Raw genomic sequence first — 16259 nt, forward strand, 5'->3', positions numbered from 1 at the left:
TATTCACAATATTATTTTGCTCACTTCATTTATGTGGGCTAATGACTAAAACCCCACTCGACAAGTTTCCTCAAACAGCTTTAATCCATTTAGCACCAGAAGCCCCAAACATCACTCTCGCATTGTTTCATGAATTGGACATTATAAATGGGATATACAAATAGTAGGTATATATATAATGGGATATATTATTAAATATAAACTGGTTTATATAAAATTAAACATAGATAATGAGGATATTTTATTAACCATAAACTGCTTTTACATAAAGTTAAATATCATAGATAATGAGGATATCACATTAACATAAAATGTAACTATTTTTCAGTAGCTTCTACCCCATCTTTAAAATGTTATGTTCAATTAGTTCAAGAACAAACTAAGAATAGACGCTCTAATGGGATGTGCGCGAGACACCCCTTTCAAAAAAATTGTTAATGTATTTTTTCTTCTTCTGTGATAAAACTTAACACAATTTTTGGGTTTACTTTACAACTTTACTATATTATTTAAACCTAGCCCACAAACCCACAAATGTGCTTACGGAATATAACATTGTAATTACTTTCGTGTTTAAAAAATAAGGAAAAATATACTTTTATACCCGAATAATAAAATTATGAAGTAAAGAACTGGTAAAGTACCAAATAATTAATTACTCTACTTGTTAGCTTATAGACATGTAAACGCGTACAATCTATATTTCGATGACTAACTCTGCTCTACATAGCCACAAAATATCATTTATGTGATTCAATTGCATGGTGACGAATTCTGTGTTAAAACTTGTGAATACAAATATCCATTTTAGTCCTAGTTTCTAATGGGTGGGAAAAACGTTACTTGAAGTTAGAACTAAATACAGAAGACTTTAATCTGTCTGTATTATTATTATTAATACAAATATATTTTCATCTATATTCCTGTTATTTTTCCTAATACATATTAGTAGATGGCGTTACTTCGTGTGATGTGATTAGTTTTGACTGTCAGAATAAGTGTTGCTCAGTTTCTCTTTTTTTCTTATTTTTTTACCACGAGAGACATGAAAAGACCAATAAAAATGTATATACAGTAATTTACTTATTAATATTTCTGTTGCTACTTCACCGTCTATTTTACGTCTACGTACCGTTGCTACGAATCTCCATGGTGACTCAATGTTTAGCAGCAGTTTAGATCGTACCTCACCTAGCAACAAGATATAACCATAAGATGAAAGTGTTTTGTTTTTACATGGATATAACCATATGGATGTAGTTATTTTGAAAAACAAAAACTGTGTTATGTAAAAGAATAAGAGCCACTAGGATATCTGTTTTGTGAGATATGAAAGGAAAGCCATTGATCACTTTACAGTTTTATAGAACATAAGCACTATTCGCAACGGTAAAGTATTGTTATTAATGAAAAGGTAAAAGCGTTGTTAAAACAGTCATGCATCTAATATTGAGTGTGAAATTATAACATTTATGAACACAAACACAAATACGTTCACTAGCGCAACGTCAACATATAGAGACGTCAAGAAAATAAAAGAAACATTGTACTATATGTCAGGGAAGTATAAATGGTATATCTTTAAAGGAAAATACCAGTGGAAATAGTTCTTAGAATCGTTCATCTATAAGAAATAACGAAAAAAAAGAAACGTAAATAAAAAAGAAGACGCAAGCACGGGACATCAAATGGGTAAGTAATTAATGGATGATTTAACCCACAATGTCCATAATTCAACTACTCCTGTCCCTTCGCAAATGCCTGTGACAACCCTAAAAATTGCTAAGATCTACAATTTATAGTAGATATTCATTTGTTATTTAAAACCACATTTAATTTCTGCATTAGTAATGCACTCGCCAATCACATGAAGAATGTTAATTACTAGATAACTTGTTTTTACGTGTTTACATATTTTGAACATGAAAATTTCGTCTCGGTTTATCAGTGTGATTAAAACATTAAACATTCAGGATGTGCTGATTAAAACACACTTTATAAGGCCTTTACTGTAACAAACACGCCCACTTTCATTTACAACGAGAAAATGTGCAACAATCAAGCATTATGGACTCGTAGTGCAAACAAAGTCTGTTCGGTCCTAGCATTCATGTATAACAGTGTAGCAGAGAAGATTAGAGTATTGAAAACGGGTAAGGTTATATGTTTTCATAACAAATACTGTCTCGAGGGTCTATAGTGAATGGCTTCTATAAGAAGTGCAGACACCCAACTACTGAATGTTTGAGGATTTCATATGTAAAACATTTGCTTGTAGCAAGTTGTATTTATAACATATAATTCTTCCTACGCCCACTTTGATGGAAAAATAAACAGTTGTTTTCGATGAAGAATCTACTAACTCAATAAATGATTAAAAAAATATTAACTAAGGTTCTCTCCAATATCGTAGACTAGTAGCATTTTAAGTGGTTACATAAACAGATGGACAACATAACATTCTCTGCCAATTCAGCGAAAGTGACTAATATAAAAAAAAACACACTGCTGCCTTAGCATTACTAGATTTGAGAATCACAGCAAAATATTAACATAACAAAGGAGATACACAAAGTTAAATAACAATACCGGACAGTCTCAGTACACAATGTTACTTTACGTGTGTGGAAGTTAAAGTAATCAAGACTCCTAGAACGTATTTATTTGATCTTAGATACAAAACAATGGACAATTTACATTCTATCGACAACCGGTGGCAAAATCAAATATGTTAGTGCAATAATCCTTCATAGTAAGCAGTCAGCAATCGGCGAATATTATTAAGGTTCTGTTCAGTAAGTACAATATCGTTCTTAAGGTAGTTAACTGTATTATACGGTCTCAAATAATAAGGATACATCCAGTAAGTTCAACATTTTGTTGAAGTAGTTAACTGTATTGTACGGCGCTAAATAATAAAGTTACATATCGTAAGTACTACATTTTGTTAAGGTAAGTAACTGTATTATGCAATCTTAATTAATAACATTACATTCAGTAAGTGCTACATTTTGTTCAGGAGGTACCTGTATTATATGGTCTTAACTAATAACCTTACATTCAGTAAGTAGTACTACATTTTGTTAAGGTGGATAGCTGTATTATATGGTCTTATATAATAATGTTACTTTCAATAAGTACTGCATTTTGATAAGGAGGTTAACTGTATTGTACAGTCTCAAATAATAGCATTACATTCAATAAATACTACATTTTCTTAAGGGGGTTAACTGTATTACATGGTCTTAAATAATAACGTTACATTCATCAAGTACTATATTTTATTAAGGTTGGTTAACTGTATTATACGGTGCTAAATAATAATGTTACTTTCAGTAAGTAGTAAATTTTCTTAAGGTGGTTAACTGTATCGTACGTCTTAAATAATAACGTTACTTTCAGTAAGTAGTAATTTCTTAATGTGGTTAACTGTTTTATATGATCTTAAATAATAACTTTACTTTCAGTAGGTGCTACGTTTTATTAAGGTGGTTAACTGTATTATGAGGTCTTCAGTAATAACGTGAAATTCAGTAAGTAAAATATTTTTAAGGGTGGTAATATGTATTGTGCCCTCTTAAATAACAACGTACCTTTCAGTAACTATTACACTTAGTTATGGTGGTTAACTATAATATACGGTCTTTAATAATAACGTTAAATTGAGTGAGTACATCAGTTTGTTAAAGTATTTATCTCTTTTATGCGCTCTTAAATAATAACATCGTATTCAGTAACTACTACACTTTATTAATCTGGTTAACTGTGTTATGTGGTATTAAATAATAAGGTACCTTTCAGTAAGTTCTATGTGTATTATTGAGGTGGTTATCTGTATTATGAGCTTTTAAATAATAACGTCCCATTTAGTAAATACTACACTTTCTTAAGGTTATTAAATGTGTTATACATTCTTAAATATTAACATTACATTCAGTAAGTAGTAAATTTTGTTAAAGTGGTTAACTGTATTATGCGGTCTTGAATAATAACGTTACATTTACTAACTACTACATTTTGTTAAGGTTTTAACGGTATTATATGGTCTTAAATAATAACGTTCCATTTAGTAAGTACTACATTTTGTTAATGTGATTCACTGTATTATACGGTCTTAAATATTAACATAAGATTCAGTAAATACAACATTTTTCTAATTTGTTTAACTGTGTTAAAAGTTGTGAAGTAATAACGTTGCATTTACTATATTCCACGTTTTATTAAGATGGTTAACTGTATTTTCCGGTCTTAAATATCAACGTCACATTTAGTAATCACAACATTTTGTGAAGGTAGTTAATTGTATTATACAATCTTTAATATTAATGTTACTTTCAGTTAGTATACAGTTTGTTAATGTTGTTAATTGAATTATAAGACCTTGAATAATAACGTTACATTTAGTAAGTACAACATTTTTTTAAGGTTTAGGTTAACTGTATTATATAATGTTAAATAATAACGTTACATGTTATAAGTACCATATTTTGCCAAGGTGGTTAATGTACAATATGGTCTTAAATAATGAGGTTTCTTTCAGTAAGTAGTAAATTTTGTTAATGTGCTTAACTATTTTATATGGTCTTAAATTATAATTTTACTTTCAGTAGGCTCTACGTTTAGTTAATGTGGTTAATTTTATTACACGGTCTTAAATAATAACGTTACGTTCAATAAGTACCATATTTTGTCAAGGTGGTTATCAGTATTATGCGGTCTTCAATAATAACGTTACGTTCAATAAGTACCATTTTTTGTCAAGGTGATTATCAGTATTATGCGGTCTTCAATAATAACGTTCCATTCAGTATCTACTACACTTTCGTAAGGTGGCTACTGTAGAGAATGGTCTTAAATAATAGTGTAAGATACAGTAAAATTACAACATTTTGTTGAGGTGGCTAACTGTATTATATGGTTTTAAATAATAACGTTCCATTCAGTAAGTGGTAAATTTTGTGAAGGTGGTTAACGGTAGTATATGGCCTTTAATAATAACGTTAAATTCAGTAAGTACATCATTTTGTTAAAATGGTTATCTCTTTTATGCGCTCTTAAATAATAACGTCACATTCAGTAACTACTACACTTTATTAAGGTGGTTAACTGTGTTATATGGTATTAAATAATAATGTTACTTTTAGTAAGTTCTATGTTTTATTGAGGTGGTTATCTGTATTACGAGCTTTTAAATAATAACGTCCCATTCAGTAAATATTACACTTCCTTAGGGTGGTTAAATGTATTATATGTTCTTAAATATTAACATTACATTGATTAAGTAGTAATTTTTTAATGTGGTTAACTGTGTTAAAATGTCTTAAATAATAGCTTTCAGTGTACATACTGAAGGTAAAGGTGGTTAACTGTACTATGGGGTCTCGAATAATAACGTTCCATTCACTAACTACTACATTTTGTTAAGATTTTAAGGGTATTATATAGTTTTAAGTAATAACGTTCCATTCAGTAACTACTACATTTTGATAAATTGGCTAATTGTATAACATGATCTTAAATAATAACGTTACATTCAGTAAGTACAACATTTCGTTAAGATGGTAAACTGTATTACCAGGTTTTAAATAATAACGTTCTTTTCAGGAAATACTACTTTTTTTGAGGGTGGCTAACTGTATTATATGGTCTTAAATAATAACGTTACATTCAGTAAGTGAAACACTTTGTTAAGGTGGTTAGCTGTATAATACGGTCTTTAATAATAATGTTACCTTCAGTGAGTATATCATTTTGTACGGGGTGTCAACGGTATTATACGGTCTTAAATAATAATGTCAGATTCAGTAAGTACTACATTTTGTTATAGTCCTAAATAATAACGTTACCTTGAGTAAGTACTACATTTTGTTAAGGTTGCTACTGTATAGTATGGTCTTAAATCATAATGTTACATTCAGTAAGTTATGCATTTTGTTATGGTGAGTAACTGTATTATGCGGTCTTAAATAATAACCTTACTTTTAATAATTATTACAATTTGTTAAGGTTGCTAACTATATTATGCAGGTCTTAAATAATAACGTTACATTCATTAAGTTACTCCATTTTGTTAAAGTAGTTCGCTATATTATACGGTCTTATATAACGCTACATTCAGTAAGTGGTACATTTTATTGAGGCGGGTAACTGTATTAATCGGTCTTAAATAATAACATTACTTTCAGTGAGTAGTACATTTTGTTAAGGTGATTAAATATATTTTATCGCGTTAAATAATAACTTTACATTCAGTAAATAGTATATTTTTAAGGCAGTTAACTGTGTTATTCAGTCTTAAACAATAGCCTTCCTTTCAGCACCTACTATATTTTAAGGTATACATTTTCTGTTAAGAATATTACTGGCTCTACATGATAGCTTTAAATGTTATGTTTGTATGTTATACCGGCCTGTAGATGATAGCATTAAATGTGATGTTAGCAGTATTACTAGGCTCTGAATTATAACTTTAAATGTGATGTTAACGGTGCTACTGAGCCCTGAATGATAACATTAAATGTTGTGTCAACAGTATTACTAGGCTCTGAATTATAACTTTAAATGTGATGTTAACGGTGCTACTGAGCCCTGAATGATAACATTAAATGTTGTGTTAACAGTAGTACTGTACTCTAGATGTTAAGTTTAAATTTGGTGTTAACAGTACTAGTGTATTCTGAATCATAACAATAAATTCGTTGTTAACAGTACTACTGGGCTCTGTATTATAATATTAACAGTAGTATTAAGAGTACTATTGGGCATTGAATGATAACATTAAATGTGGCGTTAAAAGTGCAACTAGGCTCTGAATGATACCATTAAATATGGTGTTGAACAATACTAGAGAGCTATAGTAACAATAAGAGTAACATTCAACGGTGTTTGTGAGCTTTAATGATGACACTACATGACATGACGTTGAATATCATCAGTTGAGTTGATATAACAGCATGACATCACAAGATTTTGTGGGTAAACAATGAATAAACATCCATTTTTTCCCATGTAATGCCAGATTCTCAAACGAACAGAAGATTGTAAATTAAAATTATTTTACTTAAATATAAACTAAAATAAATAACTTCAAACAAACGGCTCATTCTTAATGTTAGAATGTCTTTCAGTAATCAGGAGATTTCTTATCTAAGTTAATACTGCTCACACCAGTTCATCTTAGGTATGTCTTCAAATTCCAACCATGAAGTACATATACAAGAGTCAAATTACACCAGGCGGTCATCACAGGAACTAAAAAAGAGCGATAAATGTAATCCTTGGATTAAACTCTATTGATTCTCGTCTACATATTCATTTTCTCAGCTATTCCAAGTTGCAGTATGAAATCTCAAGGACTGTATTATTCCTTTTGTTGTAAATGTAAAGATTTTAGAGCTACGTAGTTTTATTCATAATACTTGGATACTTTCAGCCTTAAAATATTAGTATAATTAGAATAATTAGAAATCAGAAAGTCTTTGTATAGAAGGAAGCGGTTTATCTCACATTTCTATGTAGCCTATATATATATATATATATATATACATCTATTTAATTTAACTCAAGGATGCCTTGCGTACCTGGAAACGTTTAAATTGGCATGTGAAAATAACTTACAAGTATATGGGTATGAAATCATGAAAGTTTAAGAAACGGTTTAACTCATCTTTGTACATATAATTATCAAATATCTGTGTTGTGAGCTATTCTGGTTGTCTTATATAAAATAAGATGGCTTATATCACCTTTATATGTAACAGACAAGAAATATTATGGTTACATGTTGTATTATACCAGGGAATGGTTTCCATCACTTTTGGATATAAATCAAGAAATATATATATACACCCTTGTGCAAATTAATTGAAACAAATGGTCATTTTACAATATTTTCAGCATGGCGGCCGGTGTAGGCTCGCTGGACCCGCTGATTTCCTTTAATAGTCATTTTCTCACACAGACGGCGTCATTACCTGTGTTATGCAATACGGTCGATCTATTTTTGGGATATATGACGAAATTTTGAGGAATATTACGTCATTTGAAATTGCATTAGAAGAGCAAGGAGACCAGTCAAAAAACAACTTCTTACCAACTCAATGAAGAAAAAACGGTATCAATGGGGTCTGAAATACAAGAACTGGACGCAAGAACAATGGAGGAAGGAGTTATTCAGTGACGAGACTCATTTCTTCGTACAGGGTCAAAGAAGTCTACATGTTTGCAGACCTCCAGGCAAGAAACTTCGAGGATTTCACATCAATCAGTTCGTAAAACATCCCTTGAAGAAGATGTTTTGGGGCTTTTTCAGCTACTATGGCGTCGGAGGCTTACATATCGTGAAAGATATGATGCGATGACTACAGTACATCGACGTTTTACAGATAAGAGTCGTTCCAGAATTGAAAAAGAGATTTCCAGATGGATCTGGCATTTTTCAGCAAGATCTGGCTCCGTGTCACACATCGAAACTTGTGAAGAATTTTATGACTATAACGCGAATAAAGGTGCTGGACTGGCCTGGAAACTCTCCGGACTTAAATCCTACTGAAAACCTTTGGGCGATTTGTAAAGAAAGGCTTCGGGGAAAAGACTATACTACGAAAGATAAGCTAATTGAGGCCATAATTGAGGTGTGGTACCGCAATCCAAAATTAGTAAAGATTGCAGTCAATTCGTGGACTCGATGCCAAAGCGGATTAATGATCTTCTCAAAATTAAGGCGGTCATATCATGTATTAATTTATGAGTAATATTTGATTCTCAGAAATAAAACGCAAAAATTTAAAAATTGTAATTTTCCGTATTGTTTCAATTAATTTGCACAAGGGTGCATATAGTGTTCACCATACAAGTTGTATTATACACAATGAAACTTTTAACAAACAGGAACAAATAGGCTTGCAACTATTTTTTTAATTTTCAGTTTCATTATGTGTATTACGTGGTTGGTTGTGGATAACATTTTTTCATTCAGCTGTTACGGTTTCATGGATGTAAGTTACGATTATTCCAAATTATTTAAGGACGTATGATAGTGTCAATACTTAAATAACTTGTTTATATTTTTTTCCTGTGAGTTATTCGTTTATTTTTTTTAATGCTGACGATACATGAGGAATGCTTTAAACAAGTCTCTGCCACGACGTAAGAAGTTCCATCTGACTTCCATCGTTTCTGTATTTCTTCCACAGCAAGAATCTCTGTATTTCTCACATTTTACTTTCCGATTTTAGGCCTAATAAATCGGACGTGTCTATGAAACTCGAGAGAAAACAAAGAGAATGATACCGAGGCATGTGGCACTGGTTGTCAGAATCAAACAAGTAAAGTTATGTTTAATTCTCAAAATAACGTCCCCGAATCAAACCTTTTGTAAAAAATTAATTTTTATATAGATGTACTCGTTACTTAAAGAAACCAATCTTTACGTAATTTTATTTTAATATCACATATTTTTTTATAAACTAGAAAATTAGTCCCAATCACTAAATGTTAAGCTTTGTTTGTTTGGGAATTTCGCACAAAGCTACTCGAGGGCTATCTGTGCTAGCCGTCCCTAATTTAGCAGTGTAAGACTAGAGGGAAGGCAGCTAGTCATCACCACCCACCGCCAACTCTTGGGCTACTCTTTTACCAACGAATAGTGGGATTGACCGTCACATTATACACCCCCACGGCTGGGAGGGCGAGCATGTTTAGCGCGACGCGGGCGCGAACCCGCGGATTACGAGTCGCACGCCTTACGCGCTAGGCCACGCCGGGCCTAAATGTTAAGCAATGAAACATTCAACCATCCTTTTTACTAACTTATTTGAATTAAAACTTATAAAAAACATTATGTGGTATTTCTAATAGCTTGAAAGAAACAAAAAATCCCTGCTAAATGTAAGGTAGACTTTTTCTAAATACCTTATATTCTCACAGAAATAAAACTCTGCTAAACTAATAGTACAATAATTATTAAGGGTGTGTTTAACCACCAAACCAAAATAAACAGGTTTACATCGAAATATAAAATATTTCTTTTATTAAATCTATAAAATAAGCCTAGTATTTTGGTAGAATACGTTTTATTTTACAGTTTTCTGTTTCCGCACCTCAGAGATTGATGTGAAACACGAAAAAGACATGGTAATAACCTTGGCTTTTTATGTCATAAAATAATAGATTAATAAGTTAATTAATAAATATTAAACAAACAAATAAATTATCAGTTATGGTTAATGTAGAAATGGTTCAAAAACATTTGTTTTCATTTAAAGTAAAGTAAATGTGGTACTTTTCGTCATGTCAAAAAAATACACTTAAAGACAGAAAGTTTCATCAAACTTTTATATAAGTTATCGCTGGCCAAACTTTTAAGGCCAATGAACATAAAGCAAAAATATGCATTTTGCGTTGTTAGACTTAACCACTTATTTGAGTAGAGCTTCAAAAGATGAAACTAAGAAAAGGGAAAATAGAAACCTTTTTAGCATTTAATATTGAAAATATGAACACTATGAAATTAGCTTAAATACTAGCTGGTCAAAAGTTTAAGACCACACTGAAACGAAGCGTTAATCGGTAAACACGTATCGAAATTTAGTCATTTGTGGTCAAGCATTAGCGTTGTCAACATCTCCCACTGATATCTCTTGTGTTACATTGGGTAAAAACATGGCAAAAAGTTGATAGAGTTTGAACGTGGTAGAATTGTCGAGCTGCAAAAGCAAAGTCTCTCTCAACGTGTCATCGCTGGTAAGATTGCACGTAGTAAAACTGCTGTTGCAAATTTCTTAAAAGACCCTAAGGGATACGGAACGAGAATATCAAGTGGTCGGCCCAAGAAAATTTCGCCGGAGTTGAACAGGAGGATTTTATTTGTTGTCCCGCAAGGCACCAGCCGCTCTTCGAACCAGATTAAGGCCTTTACGGACGCAGAATGCAGCTCAAGAACAATAAGACGGCATCTACAAGAGAAGAGCTTTAAAACCCGTAAACGTCTTCAAAGACCACGCCTTCTTCCACATCACGAAACAACTCGGTTAAACTTTGCTGAGAAGCAGCAAACATATGACGTAGAAAAGTGGACGAAGATTTTGTTCTCTGATGAGAAAAAATTTAACCTGGATGGTCCAGATGGCTTCCGACGTTACTGGCACGATAAGATATTCCACTGGAGACTTTTTCTACATAACACAGTGTAGGAGGTTCCATCATGATCTGGGGTGCTTTCTTCTTCCATGGAACAATGGAGCTTCAGGTTATACAGGGGCGTCAAACAGCAGCTGGCTACATTGGCATGTTGGAGAGAGCATCCTTATTGACTGAAGGCCCTCGATTGTGTGGAAATGACTGGATCTTTCAGCAGGACAACGATGCAATCCACAATGCCCGCAAGATAAAGGACTTTTTTCATGGCGAATAACGTGATTCTTTTGGACCATCCCGCGTGTTCGTCCGAACTGAACCCCATTGAAAATGTTTGGGGGTGGATGGCAAGGGAAGTCTATGGAAATGGACGTCAGTTTCAAACAGTGCATGATCTTCGTGAAACCATCTTCACTACTTGGAATAACATTTCAGCCAGCCTTCTGCAAACGCTTATATCGACCATGCCAAAGCGAATGTTTGCAGGTATTCGCAATGACGGCCGTGCAACTCTCTACTGAGACCTCTTGTTGGGCAATTCCTACCCTGTTTAGGACTTCTTTTTGGTATGGTCTTAAACTTTTCACCAGCTAGTATTTAGGCTAATTTCATAGTGTTCACATTTTCCCTATTAAATACTAAAACAGTTTTTTTTTTTATTTTCTCTTTTCTTATTTTCATCTTTCGAAGCTCTAGTCAAATTGTTGAGTCTAACAATGCAAAATGCATATTTTTTTTGTATGTTCATTAGCCTTAAAATTTTGTCCAGCAGTGTATGTTTCGAAGGTAAATTAATTAGTTTGGGTTTGTTAAGAAAAAAATTGGGAAGTTTGAAAAAACAATAGGTTCCTTGGTCAGATAATATTTCCCTAAGGGTTATGAAGAAAGTTAAATATAGTGTATGTGAACTACTTGCTACTGTTTTATTAGTTTGAGTAGGTATCAGATGATTAGAAGTTGACTAATGTAACTTGTCTTTTCAAGAGAAATCGTAAAAATTGCTCTAGTAATTATAGACTTATTAGTCTTACATCAGTTGTGGGAAGAGTTTTGAAAAGTCGAATAAAACATGCTTCACAAAGTTATTTATCAAAGATTAGAATCTTATTGGGTAGGAAACGTGATCAACATCTTGCCTTACAAATCGTATAAAATTCTTTGAAAAGGATACTGGATTTTTGGTTATTTAAAGGCTATTTGAATTTTCTGAAATCCTTTCACAAGGTGCCACATAAAAGGCTTGTAAAAATTTCCATGTAGGTGTGAAGGGTAAATTAGCAAATTGTATAGAAGAGTGGCTGTATAGAAGAAAGCAGAGGGCTTTTACAAATCAAACTGGATTAATGTTACAAGTAGGGTACCTCAGAGCTCACTCTTAGGATCTTAGGTTTTTATGACTTACATCAATGACAAAGAAAAACTACTTACATTTGTAGCTGATATTGAGTTCTTGGGTGTTACTAGTTGTGAAGAGGATGCTACTGACTTACAAAAGGATTTAAATCATTTAATGTGTTGAGCAAATAAATTGCAGATGGGTTTGAGTTATAATAAATGCAAGATAATGTATGTGGGCTATCATAATTTGAATTATAAGTACTAGCTCGGTTACCCATACCCTGGACAAAAGTTATGTAAATTCATGATTAATGAAAGGTTATCTTAGAACATGAAAAGCTGTTTCCTTGATATATATTTTTTTAAAAAAGCCCATAAAACCAGCAAAACACCAAATCTGAAATAATAAATTTGCTTGTATCTCCTCATAAACCAAACAAACCTTCATGCCAAATTTGGCGAATATCAATCAACAGGGACAAAGTAGTGATAAAAGAACTGAAAAATGTAGAATTGAAAATTTATATTTATTTCCCCAGGGATCTAATGAATCTATATACCAGTACTGATGAAAATCTACCTGCACTCTGCAAAGTATTTACATAGACATACAACAGACAGTACTATTATATTTATATAGATGACACCTGTACATTAGATCCGCGTGTGACGTATTCATGATGCCACATCTGCATTCTAAGAATGGATAAAAATAAAGTTCTCTATGATGGGAAACTGAAGCAAAACAGGAAAATCATGATCACTATCGCGAATTTACATACACACAGGATTAAACTTTCGCGAAGTAGGGGTTGTACGTTGCGTAATAATAAAGTTTTTCCAGTAGCATATAAGCAAGAGTTGCATTAGAGTATGATATTTTAACAGTGTCATGAAGGAAATGGATCTTGGTGTATGGTTGATCAGTCTTTAAAGCCACCCGAGCAGCGTACTATTGCTAGTGGTAGGGCAAATAGGATTTTAAGTTGTGTCTAAAGAAATATTGAATACAAGTATAAAAAAGTTAAAATTTCGTTGTACAGGTCACTGGTTAGGTAACACTTAGAATATTATGTTCACTCATGAGTATCTTACCTTAGAAGGTCATTGAATTATTGGAAAGGGTTCAGAGTAGAGTCATCAGAACGGTATCTGGGGTGGAGTGGTTGTCGTACGAAGAGAGGCTGAAATCTTTCAAATTGTCTTCTCTTGAAAAACAAAAAGAGTTAGATTAGAACTTAATGAGGTGTTTAACATTGCAAAGGGAATTGGCAGTGTTGATGCATCATCTTTGTTCACACTAAACAGTTTGAACAGTATGAATAGCGAAAACAAACAGTTTTCTAACAGGTTGTTTGGCCTTTCGAAATACCTAAAGGCAGTAAACTTAAGTGAGTTTTAGTAAAGCTCGGTACATATATGAATGATAAGGGCTGGTTTAGTTGAACTTAAAATTATATTTATTAACTGTTTTAATTTAGTTGTTTTGTTTGTTTGTTTTGTATTCTCGCGCAAAATTACACGAGGGCTATCTGCGCTAGCCGTCCCTAATTTAGCAGTGTAAGACTAGACTTTACCAAAAAATAGTGGGATTGACCGTCATATTATACGCCCCCACAACTGAAAGGGCGAGCATGTTTGGATTCGAACCAACGACCCTCAGATTACGAGTCGAACGCCTTAACCCACGTGACCATGCCGGACCGTTTAATTTAGTTGAAAGGATGGGACAGCCAATAGGTCCGATGTTGTTTCAAAACATCCTGCAAGATATTGTTTAATATTGATTTTTTTCTGATATATTACGGTTCTTATCTTCTCAATCTAATTATAGTACTTCCATGTATATTATTATACTATTCATATCATTATACTATTTATGTCCCCGCCTGAAGTAATACTCTGCCTGTTAGTTCATCTGAAGTTTTGTTTGGTTGAATTTCGTGAACATTTTCACGAGGGCTATCTTCGTCAGCCTTCCTTAATTTAGCAGTGAAAGACAAGAGAACAGGCATATAGTCATCACCACCCATTGCCAACTCTAGTTGAGATGACCATCACATTATAACGCCCCCACGGCTGAAAAGGCTAGGCTGTTTGGTTCACTTACTGATCATAATAGAGACACAGTTCTCTTCTTCAGTTAACATTATCTGTACTGATAATAAAAGACACACGGTTTTCTTCTTCAGTTTATATTTTTCAGTATACAAGCAATCTAGTCTTTTCTGTAATGTTAGACACAACAGCAGATTAAATTATAATAATTTAATTAGAACCGCAAGTTTTAATTACTAGTTCATCAGAACCAGGACTTTAAAGTTCCCACCACAAGGAAGTTCTTACAGGAAATACAAGGAACAAGTAGCTCCAGCTGTTAATTAACCATGTTTTTTGGCAGCTTAAGAAGAAAAAAACAATAAACTATAAGCATCAATGGTGATAACTCTTGAAATCCTTTGAAATAACTACAACCAAAAACCCTATATATATAACACACGAATCACCACTAGTGGAAACCAATAAATTACCTCATACGTATAACAAACAGATCATTAGTATATGAAGCCTAGAACTGACATGTTAACCCTGAGAAAGCCGCAAAAGCGAAACAGTGGTCAAAATGAATATATCTGGAGTGTAAAGGTCGTTTTTTACCAGTTTTTTCAAAATATGTAAATCCCTTCCAGTATGCACTACAAAATTTGAAAGTGTGATGAAACAGTAGTGGCGAATCATCTGTTGTAAATAAATTACGTAAGTGAAAGAAAAGCAAAAAAAATAGGTGTAAAAAAATACAAAAGTTCAAACTATGTTTCTTACGTTCTTCTATTGTTACTAATTTTACTGATATTCAAATGTGCTCTGTATATTCGACTTTCTTTCTTGCTTAAACTTTGTTTTAGAACTTCTGTGCAGTTATATTTCTATATATATTAATTATCGGAATTTTTACAACAACTTAAAAATAAAGAGAGAAAAAAATTACCTTTACTGACGATACGCTCTGTAATGGCACATCTGTAATGCCGGGCCCTGAAAGTTTCTACTTCAAATACTTAGAGGTATTTTAAGAGCCGTTATGCCGAGGCTAAAAATATTATTACATACGATTCTTCTGAATACATTATTAGAAATAATGAGAAACGAATGGATAACAGGAACACTGTAAAACAACTTTATCTTAAAATTATCACATTTTATTTTAATGGGGCTTGACGCGTATACGTCCAAAACTTGGATATTGGAAAGTGCCGCACTGATCAACACTAATCATAACTGGGTAATATTTTGTAACTAGCCAATATTTTTATAACTGAGAAATAACTAAAACCATTTAAATTTAACATAAGTGATATCTTTCAGATTTAACCAATAAAAATTACAAAAAAAAATAAATTTCAGTTATAAATAAACTAAAAAACCTTTAAGAAGTATTTGGTGTTACAACATAAAAGCAAACAATCTTCACTGTCAAACTATGTCTACAAAATACTTCAATAAAATCTACTCCGTGATGTAATGCTGTGATGACAGTTCATTCTTCAACTTTGTCTACAAAAATTCTTCAATAAAATCTACTCTGTAATGAAATGCTGTGATGACAGTTCATTGATCATCTGTGTCTACAAAAATACTTCAATAAAATATACTCTGTGATGTAATGCTGTGATGACAATTCATTGTTCATCTGTGTCTACAAAAATACTTCACTAAAATCTACTCTATGGTGTAATGCTGTGATTACACCTTAGTGCCAAACTATGTTTAAAAATACTTCAATA

The sequence above is a fragment of the Tachypleus tridentatus genome, chromosome 9 (genome assembly GCF_004210375.1).
Source record: "Tachypleus tridentatus isolate NWPU-2018 chromosome 9, ASM421037v1, whole genome shotgun sequence".
In the NCBI taxonomy this organism is placed as follows: Eukaryota; Metazoa; Arthropoda; class Merostomata; order Xiphosura; family Limulidae; genus Tachypleus; species Tachypleus tridentatus.